The 22,727-nt window shown below is 38.0% G+C and overlaps 1 protein-coding gene across 4 annotated transcripts in view; it reads left to right on the top strand.

Moving 5' to 3' along the window:
* Positions 1–22,727, top strand: part of CTNNA3 (catenin alpha 3) — a 499,026-nt gene that overhangs the window by 250,105 nt on the left and 226,194 nt on the right. Inside the window, exon 1 of one of the 4 annotated variants that reach the window (XM_065638802.1) lies at positions 8,908–8,938. The exons of the other annotated variants lie outside the window; for them this stretch is intronic. The gene's annotated coding sequence lies outside the window, so the exon portion shown is untranslated. Of the gene's footprint in view, positions 1–8,907; positions 8,939–22,727 lie in introns of those variants that run through there. 4 annotated transcript variants of the gene reach the window in all.

Raw genomic sequence — 22,727 nt, 5'->3', positions numbered from 1 at the left:
GCTGAAGTGAGGGTGCTTTAGAAAAGGCTCTTTACTGAGAGGTTTATTTGTCTTTCAAGGACGATGGTATAAATATAAATCATATTAACCTACTGATGATTAAAAAAAATATAGTTTTCAATGCCACCAGTGCTAGGAAAATCTTTAAGGTTGGTTGACCTGAATAAAACAGGCAGCCATCACCTCTGGCGTGCTTGTGGCTGCTGCCAAGGTGACATGCTGAAATCAGTGATGAGGTACAATTTTTAATCCACAGTGTGCCTTTGGGGCTGGACAGATACTCTTTCCCTCTAGGTATACTGCATTTTCAGAGTATTTAAAGAGCTAATTAGGGGAAAGAGGTATGCTGAGTGTCATGCTTCCACTGGTTTAAAATCCCAACTTCTCCTACAACTAGAAAATATCAGTGTAGGTTTGTGCTGAGCAGACTTCTCTGGGTATACGCCTTTGTCTTTAGTTAGGCTGTAAATGAAATTAAAGTATTTGTGTTTTTTCTTCTTTGATAGAAATGCATTTTGGTTTACTGGTTTGTCAAATTACCTTTGATTAAATAACTAACCCATATGATTTCTACTGGAAGCCAGAGAAATAGAACTTTGTGTTTTATACCTTCCATATAAGCTCAGATGATCTGAGAAATCTGTGTCGCTTCAGTGAGCTGCTTTCCTTAAATCCTCTGTGGGCCAGAGGGCCTTAATTGTGATCCTTGAGTTAGCCAGCCCACAGCAGCTCTCAAATGCTTATTCCACACTCAGGCCCAAATTCAATTTTGAGTATAAATAGTTGCAGTTCTGTGCACTGTAGAAGAGTTTAATCAGGTTTAGGATGCCAAATGTAAAGTCTCTATTCTTCAGTCATTTCCGTAGATCTTTTAACTGTATCCAACTCTATCATTGTGTTGTCTGGAAACTTTATTTTAAAGTAGCAATAATTTTTTTGAATGCTCAATTTTCATTGTAGGGGCTGACAATGAAATGATAGGGAAAAAAACAGAGTTTATGAGACATCTTGAGCAACTGAACTATATTTTATAGAAATAAACTTGTAATTGCAGTGTATAAAGTATGAAAATATTAGCTTCAGTGTTTAGCATTAGGTTTGATGGGCAAATAAACATACAAATGTTGCAGCTCTGCAGAATTGTCATCCTAGAGTCAACACTTGAAATGTAAGTTGCAGGAATGTTACTAGTAGTTTGAGTTTTGAGATGCTGAACTTCAGATTAGGCTGTAAAAATATAAAATATTGTTTGTAAGGAGGCTTAAGTTTCTACATTTCAAAAATAATTATACTTGGCAATTATTTGATTTAAATTTTTTGCACAATCAGACATAAGTGTTAGACTATGTATGCACATGATGACTAAAATTAATTTTATAGAAATGGACACATTTTCAAATGAAGTCAGACCCTTGGTATGCTGGTTGTGAGAGGCAGCGACAGAAGCAAAATTATTTATACCTCTAGATGTCCGCAGTGGGAACGTGACATTGTCTCAAAACTGAGAGTGAAGTGTTCTGGAGTGAAAAGACAGCGTCTGGGCTCGGGTTTGTGAGCTGGGAACCACAGAGGGATTAATGCACGAACACGAGGGATCCACGCTGAGGGAGGAGACCTGAGAAGTGAGGGCTGTAGGGCAGGAGGGCTGGGAGACAGAGTGGGACATGTAAGAAGCACTTGGGCCAACACTTACTTGGCATTTGGAAAGGCGGACACTTGAGATGACTGTCCGTAGGACAGTTGGGTGTCTGTCCTTCCTCCTCTGTTCTCTGCAGCACGAGACTGCTGGGATTGTGCTTCCCTTGCTGTTCACAGCCCTCTCAGGGCTGTTTTCTACCCTCTCACCATTCCCAGACCTCAGTTTTGATTAGGCAAATTTGTTAAGGCAAATATTAACTTTGTTAAGGACTTTGCTTTACCAGGAAATGCATTAAGCAGGCATGTAAAACTACATGCATACCTGCTCGTATGCACGTGACCCATATTTGTGCTTCCAAAACCACTGAGGTTCATAGTTAAGTATTTGGGCTTTTTACTCATGAAAAAAAATTACATTTTTGAAGTGCATGTTTCACACACATTTCGTATTTGCTCTGACCAGAAGGCCAAGGAAAATGTTGTTTTCAGAGTGCATGGCATAGTATGGTTGGTCTGATGACAAAAACATCAGCACTGGTATATTTTGTCTTCATCACTGTTTAAGACAGTGAGGAATTCTGATGTGTGAGAGAGTACATTTGTTACTCGACTAAGACATACTTCATTTTAAGTGGTATCTAGAAACAGGTGCTTTCTGCTGACACTAATATTGTGTGTGAATTCATGTGGTGATGAAGGAGATATACATGCCATTGTCTTGACTCTTTGCTTCTCATGTTAGGTAGCATCTCGAGTTGAAGGGAAGAGAAAGAGGAGAGAAGCACCTTTGAAATAGCTACAGTATTATAGGAAACATGAGCTGTGGTGCAGTGATCCTGGCTGCTTTCTGTTTGCCACGTGCTGGGGGAAGTAAAGGAGTCAGAATGATGAGACAGACAGGCAGTTCTCTAGTCCCCGTCTCTCAGTCACTGGCATTCCACCCAGTGGGACCTGAAGGGGTGAAGGGGAGACCACCAAAAAATTGGCACTTCTCTGAGCACGGGAGTCGCCTAAGCTGTTTGTCACAAGGGTCATCTGGCTAAAGTAGTTGTTTGTTTTGCCTGTGAATTGTTCATGAGCAGTCATTTCTCTTCACTTATATATTATTCATAAATGTTGAAATATTTTATGAACAAATGTTAGCCCACGGGCATAAACTGTTTGCTTGAATTATTTGCAATTTATTGTTCATGGTGTGCAGTTGGTCACGTAGGTCAGAGAGTATTATTTCTGCTTTTAGATTTAGTGACTTAAGAGTAATGAATTATGCGTAGCTCACAGTAAGACACATTTTTATTCGGTGCAGCTGTGGATTTGTACTAAGAGGTGGATGCCATCTCTGGCTCAAAAAGTCCCTTATGCTGCATAGTGCCAATAGATGGGAGCACATAATTTAGAAAGCACTGGGGTATATTTTTTCTGTCCTGCATACTGTTCCTGCTTGATCACTGTCAGAGACACGATACCGAGCAGTGGGGACCTGTGGTCTGACCTCTTACACATGTTCTTGTGTTTATATGAAATCCCAAACACTTGTGTACACCTTTTTTGGTGTAGTTGGGTTTAATAAAGGCTGAATTAATTGGGACTAATCTTTTGGAGACCATCTGAAAAAGCTTTGCATATGAGCACAAACATCATACATGGGGTCAGTTTTAGAGGTTGCTTTTGTATTAGGCAGATTATGCTGCTGAACTACAGCAAAGATTATTTTTGCCCACGTTACCCTTGTAAACTTAAGTGAATGATTCTTATTGGAACTGTTCTGTTCTCTTAAAGAGGCATTCACATGAAAACTCAGTGAATTGGAAGTCTGGGAAACAGGCAGTAATAAAGATATTTTTGTATTTTTTAATGATTTTTCAGTACAGTTTGGAGTAGCTGAATGGAATGAATGAAACTTAGTAACAACAGCATACTAAAGATTTGACATCTATTTAATTTGAATTTTTCTATTCATATTTATTCTTTAGGAGCCCTTCTTCTTCTTGTTAAAGGCTTCCTCACACCAGTCTATTCCTGCACTCCGTTATAAATGCAGTATATGTTCTGTACAGAAATGGCAAACTTCTTTGCATGGCATTATATTTTCTGTTGTTGCATAAAATTGAAAGGGAAAAGGGGATGAAAGATAGTAAAAATACAATGTTATTTTAATGGTACATTAACATAGTTTATTCATATGTATTATAAATAACTGGTTATTGCATAAAGTAATTTAAGGGTTTTTAAAATATGCTACTATTTACATTTTATAGTATACCCTTGCAGGCGGTGTCATTAACATAACTCTAGCTACATTAGTGAGCAACGTAAAGCTGTATTTTGCTGGTTATATTATCAGTAAGAAATCTCTCTCAAAACCAATTTTTCCTAATTTGGAAATTTTGTTTGATCTTGAGATTAAATATAGACAGATGAGAGTGAATGCTAAAATAATACCGTACATATTGTTTTGGTTAAAAAGTCTATATTCCAAAATAATAATAAAAAGGAAAACCTTCTAAAAAGAAGGAGAAAAGTCTTATTTGCTCTGTCAGAGTAGGAAATGACGTGAGCTCATTAGTCTCTGCTTAAGTTAAGCCGGTCCCATTGGTTTCCAGTGCTGGTTTTACTTGCTGGTGGGAGGTGAGACCAATATGAGGGTTCTCTTAATTGTTGGTGTGTGAAGTTTGCCTGCCCTCAGACACCCTCTGCTACACTACTGCTTATTTGGACTTCTTCCCAGTTAAAATACAAAACTTCTTTAACGTGTTTTCCTGGCTTGGGGCTTTTATAAAATAATCACTGTTTAGCTTGGTTTCTGGAAAATGAGGTTTAAGGGATTACATTGCCAACTGTGGGCTTCCCTGTTGATAATTTTTGAACTTTTGGCTGATTTCAACCAAATCTATTCAAGTGTTGAAGTCACTGTGATATTTTTTAAAAGAATTCGTTGTTGGCTGGAGAAGAGAGATCCACGCTAGTGGAGCATAGTGCAGATGTAACTACACATGAGCTGTAGTGGGGCCTGTTGGACCGTCAGCGGAGCTAGTGGTGCGTCAGCATGTACCTGATGCCAGGTGTACCTGACACTGGGAGTACCCGGCCCCAGGCTTCCCGTGCCGCCTCCTGCCACAGAGCCTGGGGAATGCACAGGGAACGTGGGAGGGGAAGCCCACACAATGGGACAGGCTGTTAGGCCTATAGTACAAATCCACTGGAAATCACACTTCTTGGATATTCTGCTCTTTTTTCAACAGCCTGTATACAGAATCACAGAATGTTAGGGATTGGAAGGGACCTCAAAAGATCATCTAGTCCAATCCCCCCGCCGGAGCAGGAACACCCAGATGAGGTTACACAGGAAGGCGTCCAGGCGGGTTTTGAATGTCTCCAGAGAAGGAGACTCCACAACCTCCCTGGGCAGCCTAGTCCGGTGTTCTGTTACCCTCACTGAGAAGAAGTTTCTTCTCATATTTAAGTGGAACCTCTTGTGTTCCAGCTTGAACCCATTACCCCTTGTCTTACTGTTGGTTGTCACCGAGAAGAGCCTGGCTCCATCCTCGTGACACCCACCCTTTATATATTTATAAACATTAATGAGGTCACCCCTCAGTCTCCTCTTCTCCAAGCTAAAGAGACCCAGCTCCCTCAGCCTTTCCTCATAAGGGAGATGCTCCACTCATAGGTCATAGTCTCATAGGTCCTTCTAAGAAGAGACACGATGATGTGTCCTGAATATGAGTTTGTTTTACTCTCAATAGATTTGAATTTCACATTGCATTACGTTGTCTTCTGTGAGCTTATTCATTTCTTACTCATTAATGTATTGAATATACACTATAATAAGAAAAAAATCTGAAAGTAATTTGTGCGAAACAGTAGTGTATTTCTCAATATACTAATGGGTATTAATGGAGGATTAATAGATGAGTATTGAGGACATTCTAGAAACCTCAAAATCCATTTACTCCTCAAGTTATTCAGCATTGCTATTGTTATGATTAATTAGTTTGTCTTGGTAAACAAGAAATCCTTGTACATTAACTGTAGCAATGTCAATATGTTCTTAGTACACCAGTCAGCTATGTTATAATCTCAAAGGTAAGAATATTGATTTGAGGGCACACTTACCCTGGAGGAGTGTGCTTCTTTCCTTCTTTCATATGCTATGAATCTTCTCATATTACCTTAAATAAAGAGTAAGAAACAGACACCATTCCACTCCCCCTCCACCTCAACAACATGATAGTACTGTTGCGAGGCTTAGCCACGTTCCTTCCACCACTGGGTAAGTTCTTTCATGCAGGGCACAGCTTTTTGCTGTGGAGGTAGAGAGAGAGTGCACTCAGGGTACTCTTTGCAGTGTTACCTAGCTTCAGTGGCTTTCACGGATACAGGACTTCTAAAACCTGATATCCTACTTAATTCTCACCTCTAATGGCACTACAGTGGTGTATCTGAGATCCTTTGCCAAATGACAGTGATGCATCTAGAATAACTTCAAAGGGGCAGATTTTATCAGATTGCCCTCAAGAAGCATTTTGAGTGACAGGAAACTTCTGCTTGGTTCTCCCTGAAGTCACCCAACAGGATCAGGATCACCCACTTTGGAGGACCCAGTGGGCCTCTTCACAGAGGGTATGTGGGGGCTGGAGCTACTGTCGTGGTCATTGCATGTCTCCTAGATGAGGGTGAAGGCAGAGCAGTAAACTTTGCTTGTCTTCATTCACATGTGACTATCTTAAGGCAGTGGAATGGTCCCAAACCAGGTGCAGTGAGATTTTTTGCAGTCTCTGCGATGAAGGGATGGAGGTTCACTTCTGGAGGGGAAAAACCTACATAAATGACATCCAGTGTGGCTCTTAAAAGATATACAAAGGCTGTGAACAGGGAATTAGTAATCGGAAGAATTCAGGGACAAAGAAAGCTTTGGGAGGAAATGAAAACAGAGAATTGTGATTTCATAGCAGATGAAATGACGGTAGTAGCAGAAGAGAGAGGCCATGCTAAATGTAATCAGGCGTTAATTCCCTGTGGAGGATTACAGAATAGGCAACACTGCTGGGACTGTGTGCCAGTTACATTCATAGCCAAAGTATGCATACAGCTGTTGTTTGGAGATAGCATTTCTCTGTAATGTGCCATTTTGTTTTATTCCTGTGAGTGGTGAAGCGATAGCTGGTTTATTTGAAATCCATCAATGTAAAATGTATTGCAAACAAAGGCTGCACATGCTATCATGTTATACTTCTCCCCATTTTCATAGTTTCTCTGCATAAATATGTACACCCTCCTTCAGACTGTTCAGCTGAGGGGCTGTACATGAATGACTTGTGGAGTACACCAGGCTCTTGCTCTGAATAATAACCAAAATTAACTTAATTGTGTAGAAAGCCACATTATTTATACTGTTTTAGAATGAACTAGCTCAGATCTTAAGGGAAATGTACTGTTGTATCTTGCTGGATACGAACAGAAATGTATGTGCTGATGGCCAGTGCAGTCTTCTGAGCACTGGGCCTTCTGTCTTCAAGCATCCTCAGCTCATCTCTGAGGAAATGGCTTTTTCCCACTGCAGCTATTGTTGCAGGTGCAATTGGAGGTGTTCTCTGTGAGATTAGTCCATCACTAGGACAATCAAGACCTTCTTCTGTCTCAAAGACTTCATATCTGAAACAGCCGAAAAGCCAAACTTAGGAGAGGCAAAGAAAGTTTTAAACCAGGAATGGCATCTTTAAAAATCAGAATATAGTATCAAGCTGATGCTGAGGAGTAGGGTAAATAATTTTCATAATTTTTTTCATATATTTTCTTTCCACATTTTAAACAGTAAGTGAAGTCTAAGCTCTTTAGCATATTCTGCTGGAAGAAAATAACAAAAGGAGCAATGAAAACAAAGGAGGTGAAAATATGGATTTATTTGCATACACAGCAACACAATTCCTCTCTCTTGTCCTTTGGATTGGTTAAATCTAACCATCTAGGCCGCCTGCTCTACATTAAGCTACACCAATCAGGGTCATGTCTATAGGAAATATATATTGTAGATAATTTAGGTATAACAACAAAAAAGAGAATAAACATTAATTTAGTTCTTTGAATTAAGTTATACCAAACCACCTCCAGTGTTTTTTTTTTTTTAAGTATAACAGTGTAATAGTGTAATATTGTTAAAATTCACACTTCAAATTGATACTAGATTGGATATTAGGAAAACTTTCTTCCCGGAAAGGGTTGTCAGGCACTGGAACAGGCTGCCCAGGGCAGTGGTGGAGTCACCATCCCTGGAGGGGTTGAACAAACGTGGAGATGTGGTGCTTAGGGACATGGGGTAGTGGTGGACTTGGCAGTGTTAGGTTAACAGGCGGACTTGATCGTATTAAAGGTCTTTTTGAACCTGAATGATTCTATGATTCTATTGTATGGTTCTATATCTGTATATTGCTAAATTGTCTAGTGCATAACACAGGGTTGTTTTGGTTTTTTTTTTTTAACTAAATAAATGCTTGTTTCTCTAAACTAATGACAGGCAGTAAGGGAGATTTAAAGGAAATGGATTTGTGATAGAAAATAAAATCAGAATTGGCTTCGTGAGCAGAATTTAAGAGCTATACAAAGCATCAGCTTCTGTCCTGTTTACTCATCTTTGGCTTTTTATCAGGTAAACATTCGCTGCTTTCACTGAGTTAATATTTGCTTGCAGTTGCCATATTCTTTCTTGGCTAGTGTTACAGGTTGTACCTGTAGTTTAATTAAATTATCTCTAAGTTTCATAATATGCTGTATCTGTCAATGAATGTACAGCCACAAGGGAAGGTTTTATCTGTAAATTTGAGAAAGGTTTCTTTTTGCAGAAATCTGTCTTGGAAACCAGCGTTTTAAAAAAACCCGCCGAGTTTCCACCCTAGTTCCTGGAGCACCACCGCCTTCCCCCACACACATCTAGGTGCTCGCCGGGCTGCTCCTCACACTATTTTTCCTTATCCCTCTCCTTTCTGGTGTGTTTTGCCCTTTATTAAATCTGTTTCCCCAAGATACCACCAGCTCAGCTGTGTGTGGCTGCAGAACCTGCCAGAACCTTCTGGAACCTTCCAGAGCCGGCCGTGTCCAGTGGGTCTCCTCACAGAGACGCCTCAGCCCCGCTCCCAGCGCCTGGGCAAGGCCCCGCTGCACTTCCAGATGACATTTCCAGTAGCAACGTGTACTTTCCTGTGGAACACATCGAACAAAACATGTCGCTTTGAAGTTGCAGTTGCAGTCTTCTGAAAAAACCTGACTTGAAATTGTTATTTGTGCTCTGAAAAGGGACTTTGAGGTAAGATAATGTTGACTAAGATTGTGGAAACATGGACATTTTATTGTGATGTTTCTTCACACAAAACTCTCTGTATTGTTGTAGTGCAACAAAATCTTCCAATTTGGCTTGAATTGCTGAAAGAGAATATGTTGGTGTGGTTTTTACACAGGGAAAAGCCAGTGTTTTCAGTAACATTTTTCTAAGACTGCACTTTTTGTTTGCTAATTGTTCAAGCAGGAAATCCCAGTTTTCATTTAGTTTGTACTTTAGAAGTACTTCAGAGCTTTTTAAATGAAACAAAAGAAAAAAGAAAGTATTCTAAATTGAATGTATCTTTCTAAACAAAATTTATTTTTTAAAAATAGATGCTTTAGTTTCAGAATAGTTCAACAATTTCTTGTGAAAAGATGTTCGTATTCAGTTCTGTTTCCATTTAAACAAGTGGTAGTATTCCTACTGCTGTCAGTGATTGCAGCGTTTTGTCTTCCACTATTTTCTATCAAATCTTTTAAATAATTTTTTATGTTCTATACATTTTCAGCCAGCTTTGCTGGTTTCTAAACAATCTCAGGTGTTCTAATTTAGTGCCTATGCAAGTTGTAAAAAGTTTGCTTGACTCTGAGGACATGCCTTGTATCCTTCTTTGCAAAAAGGAAACACAGAAAATACTGAAGCTTTAATTTACAACGATGCAGTGAAATAAATTTTTATAATGACATCATGAAAACCATCTGAAAAGAAAGGAAGCTCTGAACTTTTGGACATGGAGAGTGGAACTCATGCTGCTTAATTTTCGGTGTGTCCAGTGTGGTGATCTCCAGCTGACCTGGCTGTCCCAGTTCCCCTCGGTGCTGGGGGCTGCCAGTACAGTCACTGGAGTCTACGGTGATTCAGCTGCCCAAATCTAAATGCCAGATTTAGGCTGAGTTTAATGCCATTGTCTGTGTTGATTCTTTCTCCACTGGCACAGTAAGAGTTCAAAACAACTCATTCAGGCGTAGATATAAAACTGTAGATACCAGAAGTCAGATGATTTGAACTGAGTAAGAAAGATTATTTTTTTCTGTATTGCAACGTGTGACTTTTCTCATTGTTACATTGCCAAGCACTGATGAATCAATAGACCCAGATATTAAAAACAGATGACTTCAAATTTAAAGTAGCAAACACTTGATACACTAGGGTCTTTCAGATATTGACTAATGATAGCTAGGAAATAGATCAGTACTTTAATCTATTAATTCATACTGTAAAAGAGCAATGAGCTTCCTCAAAAGAGAAGAGGTTGGAACAGAATTCAGAAGATGACTAATCTTTAAGATCAGAAGCATAAATTCCTGTACATGTATTTCCTTCTTCCACCCCACCATCTGTCATATGCTGTTTTGTCAACATAACATGAACAGTAAATTCTGAAATCTCATAAACTAGCTGGAAAGTAGGTGTGAGTTGAGACAAGACAACTTGCTTTAGGAAGATCAACTTGCAGTTCTGAATGTGATGCAAGATGTCCAGCCAGCATTTATTCCACTTTTATTTTACGTTCTATGCAGCTTTTAAGCCATTCAAAGAGAACCGATATTTCTAAGATCTATGACTATACCAGTCAGCTCAGCCCATTTGGTTGTAAATCCCGAACACTACACAAATAATTTTAAAGTAAAAATAAAACAAATAAATTTAAGTTTTGAGGTGGTCAAGGGCAAGATTGTGAAAGCTTGGCTTTTTTCCTTTATCCAAATTGGAAAGGCTATGAACCTAATCAAAATACTTTGTGGAGTGAAATGAATATCAGGTTAGAAACAGAAAAAAATAAAAGAAATAAATAACCACCATGTAGCAGTGTAAGATTCGTGGCCTAAAGACTGAGAAAATTAAAGATAATTTGGCTGTAATAAAGGTACTGTATCATAGTGAAGTTTAACAGAATGGTAATTTTAAGCTCATTTTGTAGGAACAATAAAAAAGAGCTTAAAAATGATTTTTTTAAAAAAACCTATCCCATGTGACATTGCAAGTAAACCATACAAATATTTCTCATTCTTAATAGTTACTTACTTGAAGCAAATCTACTTGACACACACATCAGTAGATTCCCAATAGGCATATATCAATACAAAATTAGACTTTGTATTTCCTGGAAATCTGAACGGCTACAAGGTGCTTGCATTCCTATTTTATTTGTATAGCTATTGCTTCTGAAGTAATTGGTTCAAGATGTCTGAGAATCCGCCCTCCCTCCCCCCCAGTCTCCCCTTTTTAATTCTGAAGCCAGACAAAATCTTGTCCAGAGATATTTTTCTGTACTGGGCAAATAATTGTGTTCCTGTAATGGCGATGAACAGTATTTCATGTGCATGTCTCATAAAAAGAATACAGAAGCAAAGTATGAATAGCATCAAGACTGTGCCTTTCACATTATCTGAGACACTACATTATAGGATTGTCCTGCTGAGTTATTAACAAAGGCTCGGCTGGTCATAAACATTTCACAACTGCAAAGTACGCTTTGCAAACTGGATCATACTAACAGCCTTTTAGTCCGGAGTATTTATCGTGACTAAATGCATTAAAAGTTGGCTCATTATCTCCGTGATTGTACTCCTGTGTGGCAAAGCTACTCTGTGGAAAGCGAAGCCAGAGGCCCGGAGGAGGGACGGCATCCCTGGTGCCGGGCCTGTAAAGCACCTGTTGATGCTTTTTCTACAGTCATGATGTGACAGCAGGTCACACAGCCTCAGTATTCAGCTTCTTCACTGGAAAATGAAGACACAACAGTCTTTTGGCTCCATTTTTGTATCCACATGGTCTCTTATGACTTCTGACATATAGTAAGGCACAGAACACTGGAGTTGCAAACCCCAGTTTTGGTCTCAGTGTAGTGGATTTTCCCTTTTTCTGCCAAGTGATCTGTAGTGGGAGAGGAGATGTCATTGTACTGAATATCCCACCTGGCGAAATGTTTTCAATTAGGGGAGATATTGAATCGACAATCCAGTTAATGGATTTTCTACTTATTTATTTATTCATTTATTACTGCTCAGCTTTTTTTGCGCGCTCCCAGCAGGCTTGGAGGCTGGTGCAGCCTTCTGGGTACAGGCCCATGGGGTATTTCCCCATAATGGCTGAGAAACCTCCTCCTCGCCGTGTCTGCCGTGAGGAGGCAGGTTGCAAGGACCTCTTGCAAGACAGTTTGTCCTTTGCTGTGCTTCTCTTTTTGGAGAGACAGATTTGAGCATACACATGCATTTTCACAACAGAGATTCACCACTGCTCTCTAGACACGGTAGAGAGCCGGCACCTGAGAATGTAAGTGGTAAAGAAAAGAGCTTCTGGGATTAGGTCATATGTCCTTAGAAAATAGGAGGAAAATTTAAACTTTAAAACATGCAGCTGTGTTTGATCTGCTGAAAAAAGGGTATATCACCTGCAGTCAGAAGGATGCTGCTTACTTTGATTTATTGGCGTCCTTTTTTATCTTAAAGGTAAGGACTGTGTGGACATGTAAAATGAATTAATTGTATTCTGAGAGTTATTTCCTAATGTGAGAGAAGAAGAAATCATGAATAATAGCTTGCTCTGCTCTGACCTGCCTTTTGACTGTAGTTTTATAGCTAGACAAAGACTTGTTCATCCAAAACACTCTGAGCTGTCGCTGTAGAGAACTTAAATAAGATTCATCCATCCCCAAATCCATGGAACAAAACAATAACAGTGATTTTCACTACTACTTGTTTAATGATAACCAAGACAGACAGGGCTGGCACTGCTCATGAGGTTATGTGATGTGCACCGTTCCAAAGACATTGAAACAACTTGCACACACTCATTCGTCTTGGAAGTGATGAATTTAAGCTTTTGCTGTAATCTTAAATTTGTATCTTAGTTTGTAACGTGCAGCAATACTCCAGCCAACTCAGATTCTTTCTATAGCACCAACTCTGTAACATTTGCAGAATATGTTTCTGGAATTTATATGGGTTAGTTCAGGAAAATTTATCTAATTTGTGGATCCTTGTTAGGATGAGTAATGAAACAGTTATTTAATTCTTCTCATGTCACACAGAGAAAGATCCAGGTTTAGCAGAACAAATGAATTTCAATTTTTGTGGTTTGCATGACCTGCAAATTATTTTGTTCTCCAACAGTGAGTTCATTCCTACCACAGTTATCAGGCAACTCGAAAGTAAGAGCAGGATATCTATAAGCTGTAAAAAGAGATCTCTGCAACTCTGGTGTTTTGTTGTTTGTATGGTGGTGGTTTGTTTGTTTTTTTTTAATACTGATTATTGCCTTAGATGGATTTTTGACTGGGGAGAAACAAGGAGTTTGGGATTCCATTCCTGTTAACCTTGTCTTGAGCTTGCGGAAGGTACTTTTGCATTACTCAGCAAGTCAGGCAAAAGTAGAACTTGGACTCTTCTGCTTTTATGAAGATGGGGAAAATGATTGTAAGATGAAGACAAAACTTTGTAAGAGCAAAAGCAAGGGATTTAAAGGAGAAGTGATTCAGCTTTTGGTAAACTGAGGCTGTCTATTCAGTTTCACAGTTATGCCTCTTCAGTTAAGATTGTTAGCTGGATAATGGCAGACTTTTATTTGAAATTGTATTTCATTTTCCTCACAGCAGTAAGTTATAGTAACAACTGGTGTCAGCGATACCGAGTTTGTGTGGCGAAATCCTGACCTGCACTGGGAGTCTTGTGGCAGGAAACAAAAATTATCCCATTTTCTGCACTGTTGGTTACCCCATATATGAATTCGGTCGTGTGACCCCTTTGAGTTAAAGTTTAGTTGATTGGTCGGTCGGTTTTTTAATTTTATTTTCTATCCCTGGCTTTGCTATTGGCCTGAAGGTGGCAATGGCCAAGTAACTTCACCGTTCTATGTGTAAATTTTCTCATGGGAAAATAAGAGTACTTGCTTTCTTTACAAAACACTTTGAGAAAAGCTCAGTGTGAGAGTTAATTATTGTTATTGTATTGTACAGTTCCGTGGTATTCATTACAATATGAATGATCTATTACATTAGACTGATTGTATTGACATAATAATCAAGTATAAATACCGATGAGTCAACACGCATCCCCCAGGTCACAGAACACCTTTTGGTTATAGATCTGACTTTTTTGCAGGAAGAGTAAAATAAAGCAACAGAGTAGTGTACCAGTGGCTGAGCTGAAAGCGCTCTCAGGAGTGTGGGCTGGGAGCTTCTATTCCAGCTTCACTGAGAAGTCCAGGGCACTGGTCATTAGGTCTGTCAGATGACAAGTGCTTACAATTGTCTCATTTCTGTGCTTAAAAGCATCAGAAGGTACAGCTGGAGAAAAGCTACTGTCAACCTCATGCTGCTGAGCATCTAGTTACTGTGATTGCGTTTAAGTTGATTATTTGCTTTGGAGGTTATGAGAGAAGTAGGAGCAAGGCAGGTAATAAGATTTTAATCTTTTCTGTGTTTACATAGGCTTTAACTAGAGTGGATTTTAACAACAATGTTGAAATTGTGTGTTCATCTCCCTCCTGAATTACCGAGATGGCTTGTTGTACAGCTGAGCTTACTCTTTTGATTGTAAACTTCATAGCTAAGGTTGTCTGCCTTAAAATTAGACTAAGGTGCCTTAAATTTTCAATTTTCATTCTTATTGCAGCTGGGGCAGTTATATGTAGCAGGTAGTATTTGTAATTTTTGTTCTCTCTGAACAAGCTTATGTTGTATGGATTTGTATCTCAAAGAGAGGTTTCTCTGAGTAATAACATGCCACTTATATCCTTAAATTGTTTTCACATTGTAAAGAGTGGCCTAGTCCAAATCGTGCAGTTCATAGAATTGCCTCTGAATATCAAAGTGCCCAGAGTTTCGGCTTTCTGCCTTTTAAAATATCCTTCTTTTAAACTAATGATACAAAATTTTCCTTAACAGAAATATACATGAAAAAGCTTTGACATCTTTAAAACAGGACTAGCAATTGCTTTAGAAAATGCAAGGGATTCACACAGAAATTCAGCTATGAACGCAATTTCTGTGGATTTTAGGTGATTTGGGGTGGTTTTTTCTGGCAAACTAATGTGAGGCGCTTTTTTTTCTAACATTCTATATTAAGGAAAGCATTTTATGGGGAGATACTATTATATATACACGTGCTCACCTACATGGATGTATAAAGAGGGTAAACTCTACTGAAAGGAAAAAGCATCTCAGTAAAGAATCATAATAGCATTCATTCTGATTCAGCAGAGCCTTATACATACGTGTTTAATAGTGGCAATCGCACCCCTTTTCATTGGACTTTTTTAGTTTTCTACTTTCTGTCTATTCAAGGCTATGGAAATGAGTCCTATTGACTTTGTTTCAGGTTCTTAAAGCATCTGTTCATGTTAAAGACCTATTTTTATTGTGCTTCAGTGAAAAAGATAGAATTATTCATATGATAAAAACTCCCTACTGAATAAATTTCATAATGAGAGCTATAGTGAAAAAGTTCCAGTCTGGCCAAGTCCTCATTTCATATTGTCTGGGTGGATTGATGTTCTAGTTAGATTCCCAGACGACTGGTCTTTAAAAAATTTCTTAGGTCCTTCAAGGTTAGATGTCATTGTATTCTGAAGTTTTAGTTAGGATGAAAAGCACTTTGATACAGCATCATTCTTTTGGCATAATTATCTACCTGTTTTAATTGTCATGAAAAAAACAAAGTTAAATCATGGTATATAAAATAATGAAGTAAAGGCAGAAGTGGGAGTATTACCTCTTAAATGAATTCAGATCAGATGAGAAGAAATAGACCAGGCAGGAACAATAACTAGTTAGATTTTGTACATGAAATGTAGCTATCATAACAGACATGGGTCTTGCCCTTATATTATCATGCTGTTCTGTATATGTATGTAATTTTTATTATTAACCAAATGTTTAATTACCAGAAATCAGCAACAGTGCCCACGTTAGAAAACTTTAAAACTACACACTGATTGATAGTTTCAACAAGCAAGCCAAATGATGAGTATGAGCAAAAATTGAATTACTCCTTCACCAGCAACTTTCATTGGCTTCCTTTCATACAGTTCTTTAACAAACCATACAAATTTGGCAGGTCATTGGTGTAGAAGCACCACAATATGACTGAATCCTGGGAACACTTGCTAAAAAAAAAAAAAAAAAAAGGGAAGAGAACACAGCCAATTTCAAGTGCAGTGTGCACAGTAAGCACAACTCTTCACAACCACTGCAAAAATATAATGCCAAAAGTGGACAGCACTTCTGAGTAAGATATAAATATAATATTATCTGTTGTCTGAAATGACATTTGTCATTATAATAATAACTTCTTCATTTAGTTTAAGTTAAAAAGGCACATGGAGATGTTGCCATCCAGGCAGGTTTCTATACTATTCCACCTTCCCTCGAGAAGCTATACATAAACCCACGTTGACTTGTAAAGAGGTTTCTTATGCAAATATAGAGTCTCCCAATTGCATATGTATGATGCAACAAATTATGTTTAGGTGAAACACTGGAGCATAACTCAGTCCTGAGAATGTATCACAAGTTCGCCCCTCCCTTATACTCATTTTTCCTTTATGGAGTGCAAGAACTGGCTGTTGTATTACCTGGATTGCACTCTGCATCTCTTTCACTGTTCAGCTACTTTGTTGCTTCTTTCTCTCACAGTTATTTTTTACATGTAAAATATGAAGAAACTTCACAGTTATTCTGGAATGGAACACTGAACTGAGTTCAGAATGTTCCTTTTTAAGAGCTACTTTGTACTACGTGCAGATTTAGCACCTTTGCAGAAGCAGCAAAAGTGAAAACATCTGATATGCTAGTGCTTGATTTGGAACAGAGGACTTTACATAATTAAGAGAAAGAAACTAAAAAGATCAGTTACCAGTGAACTCTTTCAAAATTTATGTGGAAACTGTATGAATATACCGGATTAGATGCCCAGAGCAAATACATAGTACCTATCAGAGAAGACTAGACAGTTTGACTTTTTTCATGTGATGTGGTTTCAAATCAAATCCCTATTTGGTCTTCCCCTCAGAGACTCCTGTATTACCAAAATGTTGAGACTAAATCTATTAATGCATTTATTGTTGTATCACAACATCATCTGCTGTCATGGCTAAATACAGCTTGAATATATAAATGTTCTCTCCTCCCAGTTAACATAAGAACACTTGTAGTGTAGCCTGTGAAACCATTTTCATGTAGAGTTACAAAGAAATACCTAACTGTGACGTCGAAGTATAAATATTTCAAAGTAAACCTAGTACTTAGGGTACAGTCTTACTCATTATATTATTATAACACATTTGGTATATTAGTTAAGGAATGTTTTTTAAAATGTGTTGCAAGATGTAGATGTACTGTTTTCTTGCCTAGTCTTCATTGTTTCCAGATCATATAACTCATATTTTACAATAGACTAAAGATGAACATTTCATGAAAAACTCACAACATTAACTACTGTGTAATAAAAGTTGATGAGAACAGTTTTATACCAGTACTCAGTTACTATTAATCATTATTACTTTCATTGCACTTACTTGTTCCCAGCACAGACCTCGTTGTATTTGATTGTGTCTAAACACGAGAGGGATTTCCAGAGTTTATGATATATACAGATATGAATACTAGAAAAACAGGATAATAGCATGATTAATATGACAACTGATCCTGTCTTAATAATACAGTATTGGCTCTTTGTTACATAAAATGCAACTACACTTTGTCCGTAAGACTTGATAATAGTCATCAGTCAAATTTTCCAGCCACAACAGCACTGGATCTTTGGAAAGAAAGAACTGTGGCCCTGCAGACTGAAGCAGGATGATAATTCCACTTGTATATGAGGTGGCCCTTTCTGAGGCCAGATGTGCACACACCTCAACGGTGTGCCCTGTAATAACACATCAATTAGAGTGGCAAATACTGTCCACTCTTTGGCAGCTTGCTGTTGTCTTCCAGCTTGTCTGTTCTGTGTTTACCTGTGCTAGCTTCCAAATTACTTCTAGTGTTACATTTGATTTTTTTTTTATTTTTATTTTTATTTTTTTTTTAAATATCTGGCTTGACCTTGTTTTTATTTCCTGGCAGAAACATTTCCCTGGCACTGGAATTAATATTCCTTGATTTCAGCTGTTTCCCACCCAAAGTGAATTTGTGAGAGTCTGGCTCTATCCATATATTGTCTTTTTCATGTTAAGAGATGCCCAGTTAATACTTGCTAGTGAACAGGTATCAGAGACTACACTTGAAATTTATTTCTTATTTTCTGTTGAGTGATAAAGATGAATACATGCCTCCTTGTTTTGAAGCAGAAACCAACACACATTATTTATCTCTTTTTTATTTCAGAATGGAAATAGTGTTTTAATCTAATAGAAAATACTTTGAGAAAGTTATTTTTAAAGGGACAGGAATTTAAGAAATTTTTCAGTGATTTCTCAGTCACAGAATCATAGTCCATGCTTACCACCATAAGATACCTCCCTGTCACTCACGGGCAGGTTGTCCAGGATGCACATTAACTGTATGTCAGGTATGGAGGCCTCTGACTGGTTCCGTGTGCTGAGCTCTGCGCTGTCAAAAATACCGCGGCCCCCTGGAGCTGGCTCCGTGCTGCTCCTGGTGCTTTGGGAGTAGTTATCCGCCTCCTGGCTTTGCTCTCAGATCTCCGTGGAGAATTGTTGTGGTCATCTGGATGTGACACTTAGGGCAGTGGAAGACACATGTTCTAAAAATCACATAATGACCTTTCTCCCTGCCCCCCCACCTTGCTTTTGAATTCTAATTTAAATATATTCTGTATAACTGACTTTTAAAAAAAAATTTACTTGCACTCTCAAACATCTTTTTCCCGTATTTCAGATAAACTGAGTGTTGATGGTATCATACAACAGAAATATTAGTAAGAGGAGTATTTTTGTGAATCCTGGATTAGACTTTTTTTTTAAGCCATTATGCAATGTTACTGATTTCTGCTATTTTCAGAGGAGTGTTTTCATTCTGAAATGAGCACCTGTAGAAAAGCATGAGTCTGTAGTGTAACCTGCTCTTTTTGTTTTGGCTTATTTCACTGTGGGGCATAGAGAAAGTGTATAAAGTGAAAACAAATTTAAAAAAAGGATGAGAGTTATATAGAACAAAATGCTTGCACACATACGTATTCTATGTCTCTCACTCAGCTTCTCTCTTGGTTACATAGAAAGCTAATGCTACAAGTTATGTGCAGGAGAAGACATGGTTTAAATGATCTCTTCAAAGGTCCTGCATGGGATCTGCCACACCAAAGTTCTGAAAATCCATAAATGATGAATGCAAAGGTAGACAAGTAGCAATAACCAGAGACTAGCAGCTGGAGAGAAGCTGGGTATGGAGGAGGCTGGTACAGTATCTTTGGTTATTATGAGAAAAAAGCGGGCTGACGTTGGTGTGGGTATAGAGAGAAGCTGTAAGGAAGATGCCCAAGCAGGACTGTCCTGAAGCAAGTACAATTCAGAACAGGATTCGATATGTGTATAGATGATGAGCGAGGCTTATTGCAAGTTACACTGTTCCAAGCAAGGATGGTAGTGATTTTGCCTTCTGCTTTATGGAAAATAATGGTGTTTCTAATTTGTCTCCGTTTTGTTTCCTTCACTGTGATTTTGATTTCTTCCTCACTCTTATCTCTTCTTGCTGTTGCAGCTTGTGTGCTTTAAATTTCCTGCCACAGAAGTATACTTTATGCTAATTGTCTTCTTCGCTTCCTTGTAAAAACTGTTTTTCTAGTCCTGTATCTATCTTTCAAGTCTATAAAGAGTGTATTATGCATATTTTAAAGTAACTGTATAATATTTATGAACACAGACAGAACTCTGACTTGTATAATACAATTGTGTAAGTTAAGAGCCCATACAGTGCTCAGACAACTCCAGGTAATAATATCTCCAAATAGTCTGTGATGCTTGTACTAAATTATCCATCAGGATTGTGTTCTCACGGACAGTGTTTAGCCAGTTCGATTTCACACTGTGTATTCACTCACGGAAGAAAAGTCAGGAAGATTACTACTTGTTAGGGACTGTCCTGATTTTTCTGACGAATAACATTCTTGCACTAAAGAACATTGAAGTTAATGTTTTTCCATTTCTGTTTCTCCTGAGGTAGCATCTGAGTTTTGTTTTGAACTGGGACTCTGCAAGGCACAGCATAAACACGGAGATGTCCTCTCTCTTACAGCATGTGGCTTGGGGTACTCCTGTTACCCCAGGTCCCCCGGCTGCATTCCTGCCTTTTGCTCTCCATCTCCTGTGGGTTCCACTCCCACACGTGACCCTCCACGTAAGCGACCTTTGCTTAGTGGTCTGGGCACTTAAAAAGGACAGATCTTAATTTAGCCCGTTCAGGTGCATTCATATTGTATAGAGACCCAGGGAAGGGCATGTTTGCTGTTCTGGGTCAGACCAGAGAAATATAAATGGGGCTTTAACTTTTTAGATTGAGGTACAAGAGCGTTTAAAGCTGGAGTTCGGACCGGGGTGTAACAATGTGACACAAACCTATTCAGAAAGCTGTTTCTGATAAAATTGTTTGCAATGATTTTGCCAAATATGTGTATACACATTGAGGTATTGTCTTCGTTCAGTGTTTGTTCTGTGTCTGGCTACAAACTTGTTGAAAAAAATGAGAAATGACTGTAAACAAACACTTCGAACTTCATCTCCCATTTCTCTGATCACTAGGGGTAGCTGTTCTTTGGCATTCTCTTTATTGAGAAAGTTACCTTAATCTCTATGGGATCTGGCAAGAAATTATTAGCTAACATGACAGAGTAACAAGCATCGCTGTACTTAGGGCCATGTCATATGATATATATATTAGAGAATCTGAGTAATTACTTAATATCAGAGTGTAGTTTTCAAAAGCTTTTGACCTACTCAAGGTTTTTTTTGAGGTATGAAGAATAAGAGAGACAGAATCTTAAGAAATTCTTGTAGCAGAATCTGAAAATGTTTACAGATTTTACATTGTATATTGTTAAACTATAGGTAGGGCTTAAATATTTCAAAGGTTAAAAAAGAGATTTTTTTTTTTTTTTTTTTTTTTAAGGACAGCATTTTGCAGTCTGCAGACAGGAATTGTATTTTACAAAACTTACTGATCTTGATTTGCAAGTAAATCAGGTCATCATCATTGAGCCTTAGGTGAATGAGTTTCTGCAATTAGCACATCTGAGTAAGAAAGGCTTTAATTTTGTTCTGCACATGTTAAAAAAACTGAAGAGGTTTTTGCAGTGTAGTGTTAGAACCATGGTGAATGGTCCAGAAACTTGTGAAAGTTAAATTCTTGATGAGGTCACAGATGGTACCTGGCACCCTGTGTATGAACCACCAGCTTTTAGAGTTTCAGCCGGAGTCTTCTGTGCTGGCTTCCGTCGCTTTGCAGTACATGTGCTAATGAAGGGAACTAATTTAAAAGCACTTTTCAGTTTAGCAACTTTTTATATGCATTTAAATATAAATTACAAAAGTACTATCAATGTTGTCTGTGCTCTAAATAAAGGCATGTTGTACATAGAAAATTTATGGCATTTGCTGGCTTATTAATCCGTGCACTGAATCAGACTTTTGTCTCATTTAAATACAGATTGAAAATTGGATCAGTCTTTTCTTATAACAATGTAACAGTTTTAACAGCGTATATCATTATGCAGCAAGGAATATGACCTGTATTTTATGAAAGGTGTGGTGTAGTCAATGGGAGTCAGAGGACGCTAATTGAACTGCTTCTCTAATAGTAGAGACATATTTGGACCAAAGATTTTGTTTCTATAACTTCAGTTTCTTATCCAAAAGATTGGAAAAAACTGCTTGATAAAGCCCTGCTTTGTGATTCCACATTGCTGCCTAATAAGTCAAGAGTAAACCTATTGAAAATTACAGATATTATTTTCAGACCTCCATGTGTTAACCTTCCCAAGATGCTGTTCCACCATCTCGCTTGTTTGTGCTCAGCTTTCCCTTTCCTATTACTAAACCTACTCCCCAAGTGGGAAGCTGTTCATTTTCTGCCTCAGTCTCCAGAGTCGGTCGATGCCTTCATTTTACAGCAATGTCTCTTCATATCACACTTGAAGCGGATGAGGAACTAGCTTCTAAGTGATGACCTGTTTTTTAATTCTGATTAGTACTTCATATAAATTCAGGGACAGTGGTGTTGCATGGAACAACATGAGAAATTCAAAGTTAGCAAGAACTGGCAGTTCCCGTCATTCGCTGCTCTAAGTTGAATGTTCTGTAGGATGGATGCTGAATTCCATTTGCTTGATTTTTTTGTTGTTGTTTCTTTACTGATTTCCATCGTAAATCATTTATAGCTTCTGAGTATACTACTCTTTGGCATTTCAATTATATATGAAAATGAAAGCAAAGTGTTGTTTGTGCTTCTTAGCAGCTTGTTCTTATTCCCTTTTTTAGCTTTATCAACAACGTTACCTATGGTGTGTTCAGGTTTACCAGTTCTTTCAATTGATGTATTGAATTGTTCAGATTTTTTGTCTTACTTTTATTTAGCCTCAGCTTACTGGTAAAATTTAAGTGTATTTATGTTTCAAAATGATTTTATATGCCATTAGGTAGGTTTGTTTTATAGTGGATGAAATTTATTAGAAGTGTAGCACTTATTTGTATGTTGCACATTTCACAACATCATGATTACTAAAAAACTAATGTTAAAACAGTTAATAATGTTAAATTAAAAATGCAACATTTTCAGTAAATGCCATAACTCATATGTAGAGTGATAAGTGGTTAAAGATAT

This window comes from Caloenas nicobarica, chromosome 7 (genome assembly GCF_036013445.1).
Source record: "Caloenas nicobarica isolate bCalNic1 chromosome 7, bCalNic1.hap1, whole genome shotgun sequence".
NCBI lineage: Eukaryota > Metazoa > Chordata > Aves > Columbiformes > Columbidae > Caloenas > Caloenas nicobarica.
Note: the sequence above shows the minus strand (reverse complement) of the source record. Positions and strands in the feature narration are given on the sequence as shown.